Here is a 23011-nt window from a genome sequence, read left to right on the forward strand (position 1 = left end):
CCCTGGATCCAGCCATTCCTAAAGTTTCTTCTGTTCCTGGGTTTTCAGTGAGCCAACAAACTCCCCTTTTGCTGATTATTAGAATTGCATTCCTCTGCCTCTTTAGGTGGGATAAGATAAGATAGGTACTGTGGATAAGATGGGTATTCTAACATTTGCTACCCTTAGGATTCCTTTTTGTGAGATTAAGTTGTGATAAACTCAATTGGCCAAAGCAAAGTGCACATGTCCAAAAGGCACCTACAAGTGGTTTCCAAAGAAGCATTCCGAATCTTTGTGACCGACTGTTTCTAACCTAGAGTAGGAGCCAAGGATTTGAAGACCTAACTCTGAACTCTAAGATTAACACAGGTAGCTATACCCCTGTCAGGTATAATCTGCAGAAGACAAAACCCACTTGGAAGCATCTCCTTGAACTTGAAATATCAACTTAAGATTTAGAAGAGCTTAAGCCCACCCAGGAATGGGGAGAAAAAAAAACTTAGAAGAGCTTCTAGCAGAAGAACACTGAAAAATACAAATTAAATGGACCAGTTCCAGTATTATTAAAATGTGTAGAATATCATTCATATTTCCTTATACAAAGTACTTCATTCCTTTCTTGAATGGTGGCAAAGAAATTTTAAAGGTCATTTTTTCTTTTGTTCCCTTTTACTTTTTTATTGAAATAAAACATGTCCACAGTAAAGTGTGCAAATCTTGTGTATAGCTTGATGGATTTTAACATACATCAGTCAAGTGACTTAACCTCTCTGGTCTATGTCCTCATTGTCAAATGAACTTTGGTAAAACAGAATTTCTTGTCTTCTTCCAGAGACTTTCTTCTAAGCCAGCAGCACCCATTCCATGTGTTTTGATGGAATGATTCCTGAATCAAAATGGCAGTATGTCTCTGACCCCACACCCAACTATGTGGCCCTGGCATAATTGGCACTGGATAAGCCTTTGTTAGGCTGGGTTCCCCCAAGGATTTCCTCCGACACCACCTTCACGAAAGCCCAGCTATGAAAGGAGGAGGCTGTGAACCAAAGAATTCATAGCCCATGACCCACATCATTGCCCAGTCACCACAATGCTGATGGGACCCTGCTAAAGGGACCCAGAGACCCCATCAGGGCCACACTGGTAGATGATCACATGAATGGGGTTTAATAGATATTTACTGGATGGATGAATGGATGGATAGATGAATGGATGGATAGATGGATGGATGGGTGGATTTCAGTTTAAAATCCTCTAGGGAGAGAAATAACTAAATAAGAAAGGAAGTCTATTCTGAAGCACACAGGATTGTCTTGACAGGAAGTGAGATTCCATAGCCCTCCAGCCTGATGCAATTTCCAGTTTGTCTGTGTTGTAATGACACAAACTTCCTCAGAAATCCTCCCGAGTCTTTCTTGAAACCTCAATAAAGCCAGAGTGTTTTATAAATTGTTGGCTGAAAATTTATCTCATGCCTGATAGTGTTGGATCACCTGGGAAAGAAGCTTGTATATCAGTCAGGATGCTTTGGACTGAAATCCACAGGAAAAAAATACAAGGAATCCCAAAGCAGGCAAATCTGAAGCTCAGTTGTATCCACAAGGACCTGGGCCTTTATTCACCCTGTTAACTCTGTCTTTAATGTCCATCTTCCAGGTCAGAAGATTCCACACCAGTCCGAGCCTCAGACCTTCACACAAGGCTAAAAACAGCAAGAAAGCATAGAAGGATGTTCTGCCTTCCTCAAAAGCCTTCAGCAGTCCACAAAGACCAATTCCTGGCAAAGGGGCAGAGGGTGGCCACTAAAAGGATACTAGATTCCCAGTCACTCAATGGCTATATATAGTCAGGGCAGAAGGACTCCCATGTTGGCAGTCATTGACCATCATCTAGGCCAATCCAAATCCAACTAAACAAATTACATTTTAACTTTAAGTATTCCATTTCTACAGTAAAACTGTATCGCGGCCACCAACCCGACAACCCGGGGCCCTGTGTGAAGAGCTCCAGTGGCTTCTAGATGCCCTCACTAACAAGGAAGGCCTTCTTGCTCTGTTTACCACATAGGCAGAGTTGACAAGTGTGCTTGGCCTCTTCCCGGGGAAAGGTCAGGGTCTAGGAGAAAGCAGCTCATTGTGTGGCTCTGCAAACAGGCGTCATTTGTTCCTTCTCAATGAAACCAGGCAGTCTGGGAACGGAACCGAGGACCCTTCAACTCCTCTTGTAGCTCCACCTCGAGAGCACACCCACGTGAGCCTGGTTGCACTGCACTGTGAGGAGGGCTGTGGGGGTGGACAATGACCCTGAATGGGCCAGAGGTGAGGGCAAAGGGTGATTTCCCAGGAAGTACCAAAAAATGTCACCTAAGAGGTTCCTGGACTAACAATGAGCCTTTTATTCCTGTCCTTTCTCGGTAGTTATCCAGGCAGGACCAAGTCCACCCCAGACCCAGCAAAGCAGGGGTGGGAATGGGATGTGGGGGTGGATCCGGGTCTTGAATGGCATCATGCAGCAGCAAAGCAGTTGTTTCGGGGATTAAATCTGTCCTTAGGCTCCTAATCCATGCTTTTCTCTCTGTACCACGTGTCTATCTGTATCATCTGGTGCACTTTCTATTTTTACATTAACACACGTTTTCTTGTAAATTACTCACTGGCATTGGCTGCTTTCTAGAGGTAGGTTTTGAATTCTAACCTGATTTCTAATGGTGCTTTCATCTATGGCTTAGAAAAAAAATCTCTCAATATCATTTTTTCTATTTCCTCATCCAGAAAATGACAGGACCTTATGGATATTTATTTCAATGAGGTTTTAGTTAAGAATTTCAAAGAGATTATCCTAGTTTCTAAGAAGGTTTGATTGGAATTAAATTCTAACAACCTGTAAAAGCTACATCATATATAGCACTGCATAGCCCATGTTTCTGTGCCTCTGTGTGTGTGTGTGTGTGTGTGTGTGTGTGTGTGTGTGTAATTTTCTGCATTTCTCATGACGAACGCAATGAAATTGAGACATCTAGTGTTCGGTCTTCAGAAAAACAAACTTCCACTAATTTCTGGGGTTGAAAGAATTCCCCAAATCTGTTTTATGGTGCCTCTGAGTAAGACAATGAATTCTTCCCCTGACCTCCAATCCTGAGAAATGTCTTCATAGGGTTTTCTGGACTCCTACCTCTTTCCCCAGTGGGAAAAAAAAAATCATATCAGAGAACTTCATGAAATGTTTTCCACATTTATCATATTTGTTATTGGAACAGGGTGTGATTCACATGGATGAAATTCCTCCTTCAGCCCCACTTCACCCTCCTCTGACATTTTAAAGCAATCTGTCCAGTAAAGATGTCCCTCTATCCTTCAGTGGGGGTGAATCTAGGAGCGCTCCTTGGTTTTTGGTCTTCTTGTTGCTAAGGAGAAAAAAAAAATTATGTGTGTGTACATGTTCTAGAGTGTATATCTATTTTCCAGGTATTTAAATTGCTCTATATAGCTATAAATAATATATTCGTTTTGTATCACATAATAATATTTTCATCTCAGGATAACCTTTTGGAGGGGGTACTGGGGATTAAATTCAGGGGCACTCGACCACTGAGCCATATCCCCAGCCCTGTTTTGTGTTTTATTTGGAGACAGGGTCTCACTGAGTTGCTCAATGCCTCCCTATTGCTGAGGATGACTTTGAACTGGTGATCCTCCTGCCTCAGCCTCCCAAGCTGCTGGGATGACAGGTGTGCGCCATAGCGCCCAGCTCAGGATAACTTCTAAAAGCAAATTAAATCTTAAGCACCATAAGCACTAGCAACACAAGAAAAAAAATTAGATAAATTGGACATCATCAAAAATCAAAACCTTTATGCTTCAAGGGGCACCATAAAGAAAATGGAAAGACCACTACAGAAGGGTGGAAAACATTTAATAAATCACATATCTGATAGAAGACATATCTAGATGTATAAAGCACTGTTAGGATTCAAATAAAAAGACAAAGAACCCAATTTTAAAATGGGCAAACAATCTAAATTAAACTTTTTTTTTCTCAAAGAAGATACACAATGGCTAATAAGCGCATGATGTTCAACATCATTAGCAATCAGGGAAATGCAAATCAAAACTGCAATGAGATGTCACTTCACATCTACTAGAGAGGCCGTAATAAAAAAGACAGATAATATCAGGCGCTAGAGAGGATGTAGAGTAATTGAGATCTCGTGCATTGCTAGTGCCAATGTAAAAATGGTGTAGTTGCTTTGGAAGCAGCCTGGCAGTTCCTCAAAAGATTAAACAGTTATCACATGACCTGGATATTTCACTCCTAGGTATATACCCATGAAGAATGAACTTGAAAACAAGTATTCATAGCAGCATTATTCATAATGATGAAAATATGCAAGCAACCCAAGTGTCCATAAACTAATGAAAAGATCAGATGTGATATGTACACATAATGGAATAACATTCAGCTATAGAAAAGACAAATCCATAGACAAAAAGTAAATTATTGATTGCTTATGGTTGAGGTGGGGCAAGAGGAGGGTAAAGGAAATGGAGGGTGGTTTCATGGGTCTAGAGGTTTTGCGGGGGGATGGGGAAAATATTATAAAATTGATCATGGTGATGATTATACAACTCTGAATATATGGTATAAAATCATGAATTACATACCTCAAAATGTGAATTATCTTTCAATAAAGCTGTTATAAAAGTGAAATGGTAAGAAGCATATTTCAAATAATCAGAAAAATTATAACAATGTCCAGTAATCCTCATCCCGAGCATCCTCATAGTTTCCAGTTCCATGCATTTTGCACCAGCTGTGGCACACCGCCTGGACGATTCTACACAGGAGTTTATAGAGAATCTCTCCTGAAGTTAATCCTGGGCCATGGGCCTGGTGGGATCAAGAATCTAAAAGTAGAAATGATCACATTCATTCCAAAAAGGAGTTCTTCTCTCTATGGGTGGTGGGAAAAATCTCAGAAATAAATCAACCGATCAGAGTGGAGAAAGAATGGAAGGAAGGAGGGTAACCAAAGCCAATGGATGGCATGGGCCAGGCCATCTTGACTTCTCTGAAGCCCTCTGCTGCTCTGTTAGTGAGGAGGATGTCTCGACCTACACATTCCTACACAGCAGGCTGCCACAGGCTCCTTGAACATCAGATGGGACTGTGTGTTGGTCAGTAAGGGTGACCAACATCCAGCTTGCCAAGATACCAGGGAGTCAGGACTTTCAGTTTTTAAAACTGAAACAGTCTTGAGACAATCTGAATGAGTTAGTCATTGTGCTGCCAATAGAGCTAACATCCAACCTGACCTTGGAGCATGAAAAGAAAGTCAACCTACAGATATAGTTATTTTATTCATAAGTACATTTGTTCCAAAGTGTATATAAAAGTATGTTATCAGGCTGGGGATGTGGTTCAGGGGTGGAATTCTTGCCTGGCATGCATGAGGACCTGGGTTCAATCCCTGCACTGATCTAAAAAAAAAAAAAAAAAAAGTTTATAATATATATTTAAAAAATAAGAATGATCATTTTGTCCCATCCTTTTAAATTTAGCTGGTAAATTTAAAAGATTATGTTCCCCAACCAAATAACTCTTCATACAAATTGATGTAGCTAAAATTCCTTTAAACATTTAAATAACATTTACAAATTTAATGTTGGATCCTCTTAAGCATTCCTGTGTCACAGAATAGTTGTAAATTTAATGCAAAGTCCTACTGAATTCATTAAGAAATAATAAATGTTAAATACAACTTATAGATATAACAAACTGATTTCACTCAATATTCAAACTCTTCACCAACTTAAATGACCTTAATAGTTTTTATTTAAAATTTATTAATTATTTCCAGTAATATAAATGATAGACATTTACAGATTATCATTATGATCATAAAATTTATATTTAACTGCAGTTTTTAATAGTATGTCAGATTTACTTTATCATGCCCCAACTTTTTTTCTGTGAAGGCTGTTAGTTATCCAACCCAGAGGCTCTCAGATCCTCGGAGCATAGGCCCAGAACCAGATACACTTGACTGAGATGCCAAACTGCTGCCTATTAGATGTGGACACTGCTGTGTCCTATTATAGAGTATGAAGCAGTCTAAGCCCATAACTTTTTAAATAGCCCAGATTCCCCTTTCCCAATCTCTGCCTTAACATTTTACATAACATTTAATTTTCTGATTTGAATTAAGGAGATTCTGAACCTCCACTGTACTAAACCATCCTGTTCCCCTCCTGGTTTGTACTAGAGATATTTTTCCTTTCTTTGTACCTGCCTTCGCTGTCTTAGGTTCAAGTATTCTGAAGATCCTTGATGGATACTATAAACAGAGATAATCCATTAAAGTTTAAGGTGCCTTGCAAATATAAGAAATCATTCATTTTTAAATGTTGCTGTCATTTTTATTTGGTCAATATTATTAGCTTCTTCATTAAATTCTTTTAAAAAATCACTTACTGAATAGAATGGAAAGGGGTGAATCAAATCCTAAAAGTTGTAATTTGAGAAATAGCAGAATGATTTTAGTAGTTTATTTGGAAAGAAAAGCAAAAAGCAAATAAGAATAGGTATGAGAAATTGCAAAGGGAACAGCAATAAGGAAGACTTGAACATTGAAAGTTATTAAGTAGTTATTGTGGTTAAAAATGTCTGGTATTGCAACAATAATCAGCAAGCTGATTAAAAAAGAGAGCTATAAAATTTATATTCATGTATACACTAATTCATTGGTACTAAAGGAAAAGACAGAAAGCTAGGGAAAGCGAACAGTCCTTTTAGCAAATGGTATTAAGGTTGTGGCTTACTTGGAGCCAACACGTGATGCAAGGTTCAAATATATAAACATCCATCTGAAAATGAATTAGAAAGTCTGGAAACAAAACATCAGAAAAACAAAGTTAAAACCAAGTATATCTGTGTTTGTTACCCAAAACAAAAAGGGTGTTCTGAGCACAGAGTGATGATAGAAATTATCACAAAGACAAAGACAGAGCATGGAAACGTAAAATGTGACATCTCTGTGGTGTTTAAAATACCACACACAAGGCTACACACACACACCAACACACACACACACACACACACACACACGATTAGGAGACAATATCAGCATGTTACAATACATACAAATGGGTCCCGTAGTTGATATATAAATATTTCCTGGAAATCTGTAAGAAGAAAACAGTGTCCCCCACATTCTCAGATAAAAGGATCATAAGGCGCACTGCCAACAGGGAACCAGTAATCAGAGAAAAAGCAAAAGTAAAATATCAAAAACCAAAACACAGGACTTTAAGCCGTTTGGTAATCTGTCCAAAAGAGGAGACGAGCAAGCCAACAAAAACTCCACCTTAACACTGACAGGAGGGGACTACCGTGAGAGACGGGAGAATTCAACGTGGTTTAATGAGCATTCCTCCTAAAATGGGCCTGTGCATTTCATGTGTAATGTCAAAAATGCATGTGCCCCATAAAAGCAGGATCAGTAGCCTCTTCAGTCACATGTCTACTGACCATTATTTTCATGTTTCCCAGTATGACAATTTTTTGCAATAATGGCAATTGAGCTGCATGTTCTAGAAGTTTCTTCTCAATAATCTCATCAATGAAAGCATTGCCATGCCATTACTGAATAGTGTGCTTCTTTTTTTGGTACTGGGAATTGAACCAGAGTGGCATTACAACTGAATCAGTTTCACAGTCCTTTTTATTATGTATTTATTTATTATTATTATTTTTGAGACAGGGTCTCCCTAAGTTGCTGAGGTTGGCCTTGAACTTGCAATCCTCCTGCTTTAGCCTCTGAGTCACTGGGATGACAGATGTGTGCAATCCCACCTGGCTATAGAGAGTTTTTCTGTCATAAATAACTGTGTCTTCAGGAGGTCCCTATGTGGCACATAAGGTATGTCTATTAATACTTCCATTAACCAGTTACTTTATGTAACAAAAGTTTGACAGGTTATCATGATTCCTTTATCTGAAATGATGTGAAATAAGACTAGGGCTTTAGAGACAAAAAAATAAGAAAACGGTAAGCTTAACAGAGGAAATGAAGCCAAATGTAGATTATTTTTAAATGCCAAAGAAGATTCTAGATCTTCAAAACGTTGATGGGACTCTGTTTATTTGTAAAGAGAAAATGAGATTGTACAAAAAATTGGATTCTCTGTTTTATCCAACAGGTGGCACTATGCTAGCACCATGCTTCAGGGGAAAGCAAGCTGTCAGGAACCTCCAAGACCACTTCGGGTAGCAGTGCCGGGCATCCATCTGTCTGTGTATAATTGAGGCTTTAAGAAGCTTACCCTGCAGGACCGCCGACAGGAAGGCATGCAGTAAGGAGTACTCGATGAGGATGATGTCGATTACTCCTGCTGGAGGTCCTTGAGTTTATTCATTTACTGAGTTACTCAGACAACAGATATGTATTGAGTACCTACTACATGTGGGGCTTGGTGCAGGAGATATACTAGTGAGGAAAACAGTGGATCCTGGTCTTATGCACATTACAGTTTGATGTGGGGGGGGGGGAACAGACTTTATTGAAATGCTCAAGATAATAAAATAACCAATTTGTGGTAAGTGATCCAGAAGAAGGGTAAATACAAGCCAAATAAGACTACAGACACAAGACAAGGTAACTCAAGGCAGAAGGCCTGCATAAACAGGCACTAAGTTCTGTGAAGATGACATAGAAGTTGTCTAAGCTGTTTAAAAAGTCTGTTAGTTTACTACACATATTTGTGGCAGTCTTAAAATCACCCCTTTCTTTGCAGTCATCAATAGATGAAGTAGCAAACAGATACAGAAAAAGTGGCTCTTTTGTCTCCCGCCAAATATTACCCTTCAGCTCAAGGTGGGAATAGGTTCCACACTTTCTCTCCTTGATGGCTTTCCTTCTTCTAACCTCTCTTCTTCAAAATGCAGGAATTCCATCAGAAGCTGTACAGAACCTCGGACTTAAATTCCCAAGCATTGTTTTCTTTGTACCAGTTTCCTTTGCTAGAAAGCACAAGAAGCTTCGCTCTAAGATGATGTTCTAATTTCTCACCTGCCACTCAAGGATCCCATGACATCCTACCACCTCCTTTCAGTCCTGTCCCCCATAGCCCCTGTAGGCCAAGGAGAATACCACCTACCACCTCAAGAACAGACATTGCGTGTCTCCTTCCCTGCTTCTGATCCGGATTGTAGCTCATGCCATTTTAGGCATCCCAAGTGGCTTTCCCTCTTGTCAGTAAATGATGCCTTCCTTAAAGCAGAATCACTAAGATACATAGACGATACAAATAGATAAATGGTGTTTGTTGTAAACATTCTTACTTGGCAAAAATAAAAGATTTCTATTCCTAATTTGGTCTTCCCATTATAAAGATTTTATTACACCAATCTCTCAGATTGTAGAGTCGGGGAAGCATGACCCAATGAAGAAATGCCCTTTGAAGAGTCTGGCCTGGCTCTCGTTGGGAGAGAAAATCAGCCCACATCTGGGTGACTGTCCTCCTTCTGATGTTCCAGACCTTCAGGATGTCAAAGTGCTCTTTCACCTGTTTATTAGGCTTGTCCTCAGAGTTCTGGTTTCCTTTCTGCGGACCTATACTTCTTCTGGCCATTGACTGGACAGACAGATCTACCCACAGGGATGTGGTCTCAGGCTGTAGCCTCAATGGAACAACCACATTGCAATGTGATATGTGGTAGATAAATTATCATTGCATGTCATGGTGGCAATAGAATTTTGAAATATCCAAACAGGCTGCCTCTATTTTAATTTTTTTATATCGACTCTCTCTGCTACTTCTCCAGGGAGGCTGAGAATTGTTTCAGAAGGAATGCAAAGATCGAAGTGTCAAAGAAAGAGGAGTCGGGGAAGCAAACTATCTGCTTCTAAATAGGATTGGCTTCTCAGCCAGAGAGTAGCTTTCAAAGCTAGGCTTTCTAAGACACAGAGAGAAATGTTCTAGGTTTATGTAGCCCTTTTGTTTGCATATCAAGAGCCACCTTGATCAGGGAGCTTTATGAAGGGAAGTCCTGAAATAGATGGGAAGAGAAAGAATAAAACCCACCCCATCCAGCCTAGTGATCTGTCTGGGAAAGAAGGAGGAGAGAAGGGATAGGCCAGCTCTGAGAGGTGAGTCTCATCTCACCTACTGATCCTCAGCCACAGGAGAATGGGTGAGTGTGTGAGGAAAGGCAAAGGCTTGAAGACCTCGACTTTGGGACTTGGGAGTTCCCTTTCCTGTTACCTGGCACCACCCTGGGAGTGACTGCAGCATGGTTTTGCTGGGACAAGGGCTGAATATAATTTCCAGGCTGCTCACTGATCCTATAGAATAGACTGGACCCAGGAGTTCCCCCCTGCACCAAAGTAGAGGCCAACAGGCCTCCATGCATTGGCCATCCTGAGGGAAAGGTGAGTCAGGTCAGGTCAATGTTCCAAGGAGGAGCTAGTTGGAGAATGCAGGGTCTGGAGCAGCGTCAGACCAGGGACCCAGACATCAGGGAACACAAGCAGGTCCTTCCAAGCCAAGTGGCCCAGATCACAGATATGGTGGCTACAGCCTTAACGCAGGTACACACAAAACTCTCAGGAATGGGACCAGTCTCACCCTCAAAGGTGCAACTAGGGAGCATCCACACCGCCCACCACAGCACCCATCAAAAGAATGCAGAAGATACTGAGTGGCTCTGAGGATCCTGTCTTTGTCTCTACACAGTCCATCAGCCAAAACTCCATCGCAGACCCAGACACCATCTCCAAAATACAGAAAAAGAGGATGGAAAAACCTGAAAGACTAAGTTTTTTTTTTCCTTTTCTTTTTTTCTACCTAAAAAGATGGACCATTTACCTAACTTGTCTGTTTAAATTGTTTCATCCAACTGTTTCCCCTCTAGTCAGTGGCTGGAAGCTCAGAGGAAGAGAAGAACAATTTTAGAGAAATGAAGATGCTACATCTTCTTGCACATCTGTGAGCAGCCTGAAAAAAAAATCTGTAGCTCATATGCAAGTGCTGGAGCCTTTCCCGGCCTCCTCCCCACTGCTAAATTGGGTGCTGCCTGGGCTGCTTGGTTCCTCCCACCCACCCACACACAACTGCACAGAAGAGCTCGCAGGGTCCAGGCCGGATCTGTGGGACTTTATATGCAAAATCAAGAGAATGAGAGGATTAGAAATGGCAAAGCCACACGGGTAGATTCTAAGGGGCAAGAATAAATTACAAGCTTCTCTTTTTAAGAGGAGGTAGCAAGCAAGGGTCATGATGTGTCCAGAGGCGTCTAGAGGCAGTGGGAGGACAGAGATAGAGGAAGGAAAGGGCATTTCTCTGGGGAAAGAGAACATGGGGTCCTGGCATTACTGGATATTAGAAGAAATAAGAAGAAAAATATTTTAACAAAGGCTGCCCTAAGTTACCTACATGGGTCTCATTTACATTCCTTGAGATTTAAGAGTAGAATTCCCATCAAGACCAATGACCCTGCCATTATACAGATGCATTAATACAGAGCAGGGATGCTCAGTTGGGGGTGACTTTGTCTCCCAGAGGCCTTCTGGCAATGACATTTGTGATTGTCACAGCTGGGAGATGCTAGTGGCATCTAGAAAGTAGAGGCCAGGGATACTGCTGAGCACCCTGTAATGCATAGGACAGTTTCTGACAACAATTGGTATCCCAGCCTAAATGTCAGCAGTGCCCACTCAAGAAACCATGAGCGAGAAAAATGGAGGAAGGGACAGTTGCTTCCTTACATCAAGCCTTTCTAATGACAAAATAAAAGCTTTTTCTCACTTTAAACATTCTCTCTCTTTTTTTCCCCCACATTTGTGAAAGTAGCACCACATACCTAATAGTGATCTCAGCTGAATCATAGAAATTAATTTCCTGGGGGCTGGGATGTGGCTCAAGCGGTAGCGCGCTCGCCTAGCATGCGTGCCGCCCGGGTTCGATCCTCAGCAGCACCACATACCAACAAAGATGTTGTGTCCGCCGAGAATTAAGAAAAAATAAATAAATGTTAAAATTCTCTCTCTCTCTCTGTCCCCCTCTCTCACTCTCTCTTAAAAAAAAAAAAAAAAAAGAAATTAATTTCCTAAAAATCTTAAAAAGTTGGAGAATTCCTGTTGAACAATTCCAGCTCCTTCCTTCTGGAAACTTCTTTGTTCAACTCTACGTTTCCAACTTTATGAAAAGGCCCTTATAAATGTTTTTTTTTTCAATATGGAAATATAAAACTAGCATGCCAAGTAAAATAGCTGTCACATTTGAGACATGACCACAGTGAGTAATCATGGCTATTCTCCATCCTTTGTTCATTGCTGGAGGATCCTCCCAATCCAGCTCTCTTCCATTCCACCCCTCCCCACACTTTCACAGAGGTACTAACAAATGTGTTCTGCTTTGTTGCAGATAAGACGCCCATCAAGAAGGAATATTTGGGATACCCGTGTTGCGAGATGGTGGTATATTTGGTTTTCCATCCAAATGTTTTATTTAATGTCTTTTGGGCTTTGAATCCCCCTCCCCAGCCTCCTTCCCATCAGCCCTCCCTGATCCGGTCTCAGGTCCTTCTCAGTGCACAGACAACCTCAGGCTTCAGTCCTAAGAATCTGTCTTGTGTGGCTTAAAACAACAACAGGACAAATTCCACGAGGGAATATTTACATTTTGGTGGATGTTTGGGTTTGGTTATTCAAAATAGGCCATCAGCTTCTCAAAATTTTGTGGCTTTATAAGTCCTTGTCTTTTCTTTGAAATTTCATCCTATATTTATGAACTAAATACCAACATTATTAGAACTGGATAAAATGCAACTTATTTTAAAAAAAAAAAGATCCTTCTGAAAGTCACAAGAGGTGAGGGGCTCATTTCTTCACTACATTCCTGATCACATTCTCTCTTAGGAGGTAGCAGCCTCAAAGAGGGCCACCCACAGTCCTGGTCTGGAAGGTCAATTCAGGAGGTCCCTTCTTTGGGTCCTCAACTGTGAGGGCCAAGATAATGGGCTGGGCTGTTCCAGACCTCTGCATGTCTCCGTAGGGACGTACCAAGCACCCAGAGGCAGGACACGGTGCTAGAAGGAGGTTGATAGCAGATTTGGTCCTAGCACCAGGGCCACCAAAGGTAACGGGCTTCAGATGCCTCTGCCTGCCTTTGGTGTCTCTTTCCTCCAGGAGCAGCAAATGGCAGGCAGGGCCGCATGTGATGACTCAAGACCAATGTCCACCCTGTGACTTATGAATGAACCACTTGGACTACAAGAGATGGGTTCATAGTATCAGCACACAATGCGCAGAAGTCCCACTTGTAACAGGGAGGAGCATGCTCTTGGCTTTCATCACTGACAGATGGTGGCTTAAACAAATAAGCATTTGATTTTTTTTTCTCTCTCTCTCATAACCAAAACGCTGCAAGAATGCAGTCCAAAGCCGGTACAGGGGCTCAAGCCTTCAGAGGCAGGAATCCCTTGGTCTTTTTGTCACGATCCCAAGATGGCTGTTGAATTTACAGGCATTTGTCCATGTTCACTGAAGGCAGGGCCACAGCAAAAAGGTCCAGTGGCAGGCTCATCTGTCAGGGAAAGCTAAAATCTTTTGGAAGCACAATCTGGACTCTCACTGAGCCGTATATGCTTTATTTAAGGCCAAAAATCAATATTAGCTTGACTGACCTCTCTAGTGGAGGCAGCAAGAGAGGAGGCTGGGAATATCTGTTGATTTAACCATAGTATAAAGGTCTTCTCTGTTTCCAGCCTGGAGTCTTAGAGTAGCTTAGACTTGATAGAGAAAGAAGAGCTGAGCTGATTTTTCTGGGTCTATGCAGTACTGCTTTGAACCTAGAAATGGGAAGATGGCCACTCTTGCCAGCTCTGCTGACACTTGGAAGTACCGTTGGTCCTGAAGGGCGATGTTCTTGGCTTGGACCTTGACATTCTCATAGAAGATGTCATAGTTCCTCTTTCTCCCTCTGCATGCATGGATCAAGAAAAGGCCGTTAGAGGACACGGGAGGAGGCAGCCATCAACAAGCCAGGAAGAGAGACCTCACTGGAGACCAAATCAACCAGCACCTTGATCTTGGAATTTCTAGGTTCATGATGTTAACAGGAGTTCATTGGTAGCCACAGGCTGATGTGATTACTTGGGGATTTGATCGTAATAACAAATATGAAAACATCTCGCAACTTTGAGATCAGTTTTCTCAGCTTCCACAACAACCCATAAAAAACTGAAGAGGTTTATATCCAGGCCATTTCTAGACCACAGCAAGCAAATCCCTGAGCTGCTCTCTCCTTGGAGATCTCCATCAAAAAAGAGCTGCTTGTGACACATGAGGCCCAGCCTAGGGTAAGGGCTGCAAACCCCAGGCCTTGCCTCTTTCCCTGTCTCCTTCCTCATCTGACTTCTGAGACATTGCACCCACCCTTTCAGCAAAGCCCGGCCTCAGCCCAGCTGGTTGTGTGGTTTTCTCTAGTTTCCCTGTGGGGCTTTAAACTCAGAATTCTGGGCTCAGTTTTAGCCACTTCTGTGAATGGGCCATCTAGTGCATCTGCTCATTCATTGCTTCATCAGATGTCTTGTAAGTGGCTTCCAGTCTTCTGCTTTCTGTGGCCAAAGGGAGGCAAAGACGAATAGAATGCTGTCCAGTCTGAGAATCTCACAGGCAGGTGAACAAACAGGAACAATAGATGTGGTATACTACAGTGAATGTATGTATATATATATGCACCATAGTGGCCCGAATCGAGAAGAGGCTAGTTCTATAGGGTGAATTCAGGAGGTGAACCTTGGGCGTTAAATGTATTGATATGTGTTCAATTGAATTTAGGCAATATTATTGCAAGATAAGTAGACATGTTGGTGTGGTGGGCAGAGTTTGCCTGGTCCATGGATACTGATGCCCTTTCTTTCTTACAAGAGAACACTGGTTTGGTTGAGACCTCTTGTTGCCTCATGGTTTTCTCAAGAAAGAGGGTCCATCCTCAATCCCAGGGGTATTAATATTGATTCAACTAAGGTAATTATACTTTCATAATGATTGTAAGACAACAAGATGATGCCTGCTTAGGGTGAGAGAAAGCATGGTGGTAGTGACTTCCTAGAAATCTGTCTGGGAAATATTTTCCAACCTAAAAGAAAAGACGTTTTAAAAAAAATACTCCTTCTTGCCACTGGATATTGAGATTGTGGTACTACAGCAAGCATTTTGTGACAATAAGACAAAACCCAAGAAAATTGCAAAGATGCTAACCTTATCTTTGTCATGCTGATGAATTCCCGGGGGAGTTCTTTTTCTCCTGCCTACTAAGGACATTTTTCAACATTTCAAAAATTATGGTAAATAAATATAAAATGAAACTTGTCATCTTAATTATTTTAAAGTATAGAGTTCAATGATATTAAGTGCATTTATAATGTTGTACAACCATCACCACTATCCATCTAAGAACTCTTTCCATCTTGCAAAACTGAAACTCTGTACCCATCAAACAATAGCTCCCCATTCCTCTCTCTCCTTGGGTCCCTGGCAGCCACCATTCTACTTCTGACTGTATGAATTTGAATCAAACAGTTTTTGTCTTCTTGTGACTGACTTATTTCACCTAATATAAAGTCCTCGAGGTTATTCATGTTGTAGCATGTGTCAGAATTTCCTTCCTGTTTAAGGGTGAATAATATTCCATTGCTTGCCTATACCACATTTTGTTTTTCCATTTGTGTGTTGGTGGACACTTGGTTATTTCCACCTTTTGGCTATTATGAATAACACTGCTATGAACATGAGTGTGCAAATATCTCTTCAATACCCCAATTTTCCATGTTTTAGGGTATCTACCCAGAAGTGGAATTGTTGGATCATGTGGTAATTCTATTTTTTTTTAGTAACATAAAGAAATTAAAGTGTAGTTGTTGAAGCCCTTTTATGACAGTTTTTCTGCTACATGCAAACCAAAGTCTTCTGATACCATGAGGGATGGGGTGGGGACTGTGGACAGAGGATGCAGCAACAGCACAGCGGTAGTGGCATCGACTCACCTGGCTCATTTGGGGAACTGTGTAGCCTGCAAGTCAGCACAGAAGGCAGAACTTCTTGACTAAAACAGCAGACCCCTTCCAACCCCACCACTGATTTAGTTTAAGCAGAAAATGAATGCATTGAGGTATTGGGTGTCTAAGAATCCCCTGGAGGGTCAAAAGAGTTGGAAAGTTTTCCATCCAAGAACAGCACCTGGGTCACACATCTGTCGACATGCATGGGTGCCAAATGGCACACAGAACCCAGCAGCCCTGCTTCTGCCTCCATTGCCTGCCATCTCCAGTATCAATGTCTCCCTCCTCAAGGCTGGGGTGCCCTGCGGGAAATGGAGTCATGTGTACATATCCCCGCTGCAAGGGCGTCTTTGAGAAGGCTGTATTTGATGTCTTGAGCTTCATTCAAATTCAGTAGCAAAGTGTGTGGGGATTGATTGGTTGGCAATGTCTGCCACGGGTGGGAGGAGGGAGAAAGTGTAGGAGTATGTGATAGACCAACTTTGTGTCTTCCCTAAATTCTCATATTAACACTCTAACCTCCAGTGTAGCTGTACTTGGAGATGGGGACCACTAAGAAAGTAATAAGTTTATATGAAGTTATAAGGTGGGGAGTGATTTGATAGGATGAGGGTCTTTATAAGAAGAGACACCAGAAAGTTCATAGTGTATCTTTTCCCCTCTGTATGCACAGATCCAGAAAAGGCCATTAGAGGACCCAGTAAGAAGGCAGCTCTCAGTAAGCCAGGAAGAGAGATCTCCCCAGAGACCGAATCAACCAGCACCTGGATCTTGGACTTTGCGCCTCCAGAATTGAGAAATAAATGTCTGTTGTTTAAGCCACTGGGCTTATGATATTTGTCACCGCAGCTCTAGCTGACTAATACAGAGTTGTAGTACGTGCCTCCCGTGATTTCCCTCACTGCCTGAAAACTTCCAGTTGGCAACATTTGCATTAAAGGTTTTTAAGTGGGAAATTAATATAATCAGATTTGCATTTTTTTTGAAAGACAACTCTGGTAACAACATGGGTATGGGTGAAGAGGGACAGAAAGGAAATAGAGAGCCTACCAAGATGATGTCCCAGGAACTCAAGGGAGAGATGACAAACAGCTGAGCTAAGCAGTGGCAGAAGGGATGAGGAAGATGGATTTGAATCACATTAAAGGGGAAGAAGCTACAGGATTGGATCATCACACATGAAAGTCAAGGAAGGGGACAGAGGAATGCCTCCCTAGTTTGGAGCTTAAGTAGCTGGACAAGTGAAGGTACAGTTTACCCAAGCAGAGTACGAAAGACAGTATGTGTCTAGAGAGGAAAAATAAACTCACTTTTACAAAATCTCAAAACACGGACCCACAAGAGTCTCATCAATTACGTGGGGAGCTATAGACGTTACAGAGGACAAACTTGGTAGACACTGCCTTAATCAGGGATTTAAGTTGATAGACATTGCTAGCAGTGGCAGAAACGTTCACCTTGTGCTTCCTGGTAAGTTTCACTGAGGCAAACTCAGGTGGCATCCCTGCTAAAAATACATAACACAAATGGAGGGATGGTCTGCAAAGTAACTAGCTGGAATTCATCAAGAATATATGAAGTTTGTGAAAAGCAAGGAAAAACTGAGGAACCGTTCCAGATTAGAGGAAAGTAAAAATACAACCACCAAATGCCACTCAGACTCTAGGGTTTTCTTTTTTTCCATAAAGATCATTATTGGAAGATTTTTGAAATTAGAATAAAGCCTACAGATACACTAACATCTTGTATTGATTTCCTTATTTTGACAGGTGCACTGGGTCATGTAAGAAAAGTAGTTTTTAGGAAATATACATTGAACTACTTAGGGGTAGAGGGGCTACATGTCCATCTCTCAAATGGTTCTCAAATGGTTCTGGAAGACAGAAGGGAAGGGGATGGCAAAACAAATACTGTTAAATATTGACAGTAGAAGAATTGGGTAAAGGGTGTATAAGCTTGATATTATATCAAAATAAACCACTCCATTGTTCTCCCAGGGTGCTGGAGAGGGGACTGGGAAGTGAGCCTGGATCTCCAACCTGGCATGAGTGTAGCTGGGTGGGCCCCTAGCTCCACACTCCCCTGACCGCGGGAGGAGCTGACTCCAGTGTGTGAGCCAGGCTATGTAACTGGCTCTTGGCCTCGGGAGACCTTGGCTATATCTTCAGAGCATGGAAATCATTGGAGCCAAGGCCTGAGATCTTTTGGCCTGGCTCTCATTAACTGGAGCATGTTTTTGGGGTTCACGATGAATGAACAGATGTGCCCAGGCAAAGAAAGAAATTTCTTGAGTAATGAATAGAAAATAAAGCAAGTGCAGGGATGCCCAATTTTCTGGTTCTTTCCTTTTTTTCCGGGGTGGGGGATTAACCCCAGGGGGTGCTGTACCACTAAGCTACATCCCTAGCCTTTTTTATTTTTTTATTGACAAGGTCTTGCTAAGTTGACCAGTCTGGTCTCAACTTAAAATCTTCCTGCCTCAACCTCCAGAGTCACTGCTAGTTTTCTTTTAGCAGCCATTTTTTTTTTCCCATCAGTCTAAAGTGACAGGAAGAGCACACTGGGGTAGAGTGGATACATCATAATAGTTCAAAAGTCTGAGACACAACTGAAGTCACACGGGCCTAAGGACATCAACTGTTCCATGTTCCAATATTCAGGCCTGTAACACCCTCCTCCAGGAGCTGAGCATATTTGAAAATATTTTCATTAGAGGAGCTAGAGACTTCTAGATTAAAATTTATTCACAAAAAAATCTTTGCTAGGGCCCTGTATGATCTTGAGGTAAAATGTTAAAAGTTCTCTGCAAACCTCAGATCTCTCATCACCTTCTACCACTCCAACTTTAACAGAAAGAAAAATGATGATTGGGTTTAGACATTATTTGCACCATCAATAACAGAACGCATAATGTTTATACATAGGATTCTGATGAGATGAACAGGGAAATCAATGACCCAAGGAATTTGCCTCTCCACCAGCCCATTGGAAATAGTTCTGCCTCATGTCTGCAGACTTATGAAAATGATCTGTATTTAAATATTAAAAAGCGATACTTCTTTTTTTTAAAAAAAAAGTTTCCAATGCATCTTGTTAATTTCAAATGATCTACCTGTGGCCAAGTAAGTAATATTTTCAGGATAAGATAATACATGTAAAGTATCACTAACTCTTAAACAAAAATAAACTTGTTAATTGTGATAATACACCCTGAAACAACTTTGCACTGCTAGTAAATAGTTTGCTTTTTACAGAAACCTGTTGAACTATAAAATCACTATTAAGCATTGTAGTCCAATAACAATAATAAAAAAAACACTTCATCTTAAAGGCATTTCAAAAAAAGATTGGTTATTTTAAAGGTGGATGTAGATCATTTATTTTTTAAAATAAGCCTAAAGAAAACTTTTGACTTAAATTCAGGTTTCTAAAAATCCCTTGCTGAAGTTATTATACATGTCAAGGTAATTGGGAGAAATGATTACTCCATTTATTTGCTCACTAAAAACCAAGGCACTTCTATTCCTCACCAGAGAAATGATGATAAGTAACTCACACTCAGGAGATACCCCTTATAATGCCAAGTTAGAAGCTGGTGTGTTTCAATTCAAACATGTGTTGGATCTGAGAAGTTCTGGAATTGGCTGTGAAACCATCATTTTATTAAGAAACGATGTAATTTTCCTCCTCATCCACCATGAAGCAAGTTAACTTGTGGGTTAAAATGAATGAATGGGTTGAAAATTGGTGAAGAAAGAGGAAAAGACAAAGTAGTGAATGGTTGCTCGTCAGAATGGAGAAGGGTAGAGATAGGAGAGAGAGCCTTGAAACACATTCATAATAATTTGAGGAAGGAAGTGAAGTGCAAGTTGGTATGTGAGGCAATATCGTTCCAGTTACTAAACATCATGAAGAAATGAGTGAAACTTCACAGGAATCTAGAACTCCACGCCAGGGCAACAAAGGGAATGAGATGTAAAAGCAGTCTTCAAATTGTACTCTTAGTTTTATTAGTCCACAAAATTTTACTTCCCAAATATTTTACATTAAGGAAACAATGACTCTACTAAGGATTTTTCCAAAATAGGCCAATATCAGTAAAAAGGAAAGAAAGAAAGAAAGAAAAGATCATGTTCTAAAGGGTTTATTTACAAATGGAGGAGTTAGAAATCAGATGAAGAAGAAATGGAGTTTGGGGGTTTTAGTAAAATAATATGATAATTCCAAAACCTGCAACAGGAAGATTGCCTGGGAGAAAAAAAAAGTAGAGTGTCACTTCATGTAAAATTGTTTTCAGACCTTTAATAATAATTTAGTAATAGAGTTATGTACTTGGAGTTTGGCTAATGAAAAAGAAGAGAAATTAGAAGAATGTGGTATAGCTATTGTTATTGTTCAAACAAAGGAATCAGCCTTTATGTCAAATTCTGGATTGGATATGATCAAAGTTATCCATTCATATTTTAGCCATTTAGACAGGTATGATAATGAAAAATTAAATTCTCATCAGAATTTTTAAAACAGGAAAACTTCAGATCTGCGGAGTAGAGGGAGTAAGTGAGCTATTATGATTTCACCACTCATTCAAAATTTTGAAGTAGAGTACAGAAAGAGCTAAAAAATTAAATGTAGGAGATAAGATTAGTGCACTAGGTAATAATGCCTAGTGGAAAGTGATCAAGACCACACAAAAGTTCAGATGGAGCCACTGTGCAGGAAAGAAAGTGATAGCAGGATGGGGCCTTACCTGGCCCTGCAGGAGGAAGACCACTCTTAATAGTCAGGCTGATGGGAAACGTGACTCAGTGTGACTGAGATACGGCTGCTTCCAATCTCAACCCTGAACACTTGGCTGAGGAATGTGAATTTTATTCTTGAGTCGTTTCTACTACTGACTGTAGTATGCACTTGTTTGCAAGTTGATGAGAAGAATGAAGCCATTGGTGTCTCTTTAAGTATGAAAATGACAAGCTCCAATTTTTGCTATAGGCAGATTATTTTAAGTGGTGTGTGGAAGGAAGGAGAGGGACGGGAGACCTATTGTAAGAGTTCTAATAAAGAGAATGAAGTGACATTTACTGAGATAATCCTACTAGATAATTCACACACCTGTTTTCAATAAATATTGAATCCTAATAACAACCCTTCAAAGAAGAGACAGTGGAGCATCTTACTGTTAAAGAAACATGATCTGAAATGTTGAGGAACTTAACCCAAATGTCACATGTGCAAAAGTGTAGATTTGGGCTTCATGTCTGAATCTAAAAGGCATGCCCTAAAAGAAACTAAAATAAAATTGTAACATATTGATTACTCTTTGAATGAGGATGGTTTTAACAAAGGGCAATGACAGTGAATAGGAAGGAGGGGTGAGAGAGGAGATTTCAGTAAGGCTGTGGTGATTGAAAACATTATGGGGACAAGGGACAAAAAAGGGTCTCTAGCTCAAATAGTAGCATATGCCTGTAAACGCTGATTTGGAAAGGGAGCTAGGAAAACAAGGGTTTTTTGTTGTTGTTGTTGTTGTTTTGATATTGGATTGAACTTAAGGGCAAGTAACCACTGAGTCACATTCCCAGTCCTATTTCTATGTTTTATTTAGAAATAGGGTGCTGAGTTGCTTAGGGTCTTGCTAAATTGCTGAGGCTGGCTTTGAATTTGCAATCCTCCTGCCTCAGTGTCCTGAGCCGCTGGGATTACAGGTGTGCACCACTACCCCCCCGCCCGGAAATAAGTTTTGAAGTTTGAAATGACAACAAAACATCCGTCAAAGAGCGATTGTGTTCACTTTTTCTGAGGGGGAATACGGATCACCCACAGCACAGGCAGGACCGGAAGTTTTGCCCCGCAGTGCCAGACACATCCCAAACTCTAGCCACTCAGGCGGTCCAGCCTTTCGCACAAGCAATTTCTACCCCTTGTCACACGACTGCTTCCTCCTGCTTCTGTTCACCCTTCCCACCAAGAGTCCATTCCCAGGAAGGGTCTTCCTGACTCCCCATCTTCTTCTTATCTCCCAATGCGTCCGCCCTTTTCTGTGTCTCCTGCCCGGCTGACCTGCTGCAGGGCTGCCCCTCTTCACCTTGACCTTTTGTAGTCTCTAAGGCTATCACTCTGACCCGCAAAAAAATATTTGTTGACGGTGACTGACGGATTCCTGTTGTTGCCCTGGTAAAGAACTACCCTGCCCTGTTAGGTCACAGTTTCTTCCTTCTTAGGGCAGTGCAGTTAACAATCTCAAGACCAGGAAATCATCTTCCTCACCACATACCAGGGTATTATTCATACAGTTTACTCACTGTAGAGGGTTCCCTTGAGATAAAGCTAACAATTAGTTGAAGATTTACGAATTTCCTAGGGCCAATCTCTTTATAATTCCGAAAATAAACAAGGGGTAGTAAATGTTTCAGAATTTGTCTATGGGAGGTTCTCGGGTGTTCCACTCAAGCGGAAATAGGGGTCTCTGATCCTTTTCGTAAACCGGCTTTTGCATTCTTACCAAGGGTGAGGGTTTGTGTATGCGGTGCTTGACTCAGCGAGGGCAGCAGGTGGATATTGTTGGGGGAGTCTCGGCTACACCTCCTGACTCCTTTTGATGCCCACCCAACTGCCAAATTCTATTTTCTTTCAACCGCGAGTTACCCCGATTGGGAAGGGCCCGTATTTTCCCGAGCGTTAGGAGACTTGGAGGTCGGTTCGCAGGAGTCGTCCAATTCCCAGAGGACTTGGGGATCCACAGGATTGCCACGGTTTTCTCCTCGCGGGGCTTTCAAGGCTTCTCCGAGCCACGACTAAGGTCCATAGATCCGCGGCGCCACAAGCCAGGAGGGACTCGCGTTCCCGCCCGCGCCGTCTGGGTCCGAGTGGGCGGGGCAAGGAGCGGGTGGACGGGTGGGGTGGGGCGGGGCCGCGCGGGGCGGGGCAACCAGGCCAAGGCCGGGGGCGGAGCCAGGCGCGCCGCTCGCCC

At 41.6% G+C, this 23011-nt stretch overlaps 1 non-coding gene across 2 annotated transcripts in view; it reads left to right on the forward strand.

Moving 5' to 3' along the window:
* LOC101973728 (uncharacterized) overlaps positions 1-17783 on the forward strand; it is a 152733-nt gene extending 134950 nt beyond the window's left edge. Inside the window, exons 10-13 of one of the 2 annotated variants that reach the window (XR_013436543.1) lie at positions 1639-2657; positions 8181-8378; positions 8926-15856; positions 16718-17783. This is a non-coding gene — a transcript (uncharacterized LOC101973728). Of the gene's footprint in view, positions 1-1638; positions 2658-8180; positions 15857-16717 lie in introns of both variants that reach the window. The other variant, XR_013436542.1, reaches the window with a different exon arrangement.
* Positions 17784-23011: the final 5228 nt, after the last annotated feature.

This window comes from Ictidomys tridecemlineatus, chromosome 3, assembly GCF_052094955.1.
Source record: "Ictidomys tridecemlineatus isolate mIctTri1 chromosome 3, mIctTri1.hap1, whole genome shotgun sequence".
In the NCBI taxonomy this organism is placed as follows: Eukaryota; Metazoa; Chordata; class Mammalia; order Rodentia; family Sciuridae; genus Ictidomys; species Ictidomys tridecemlineatus.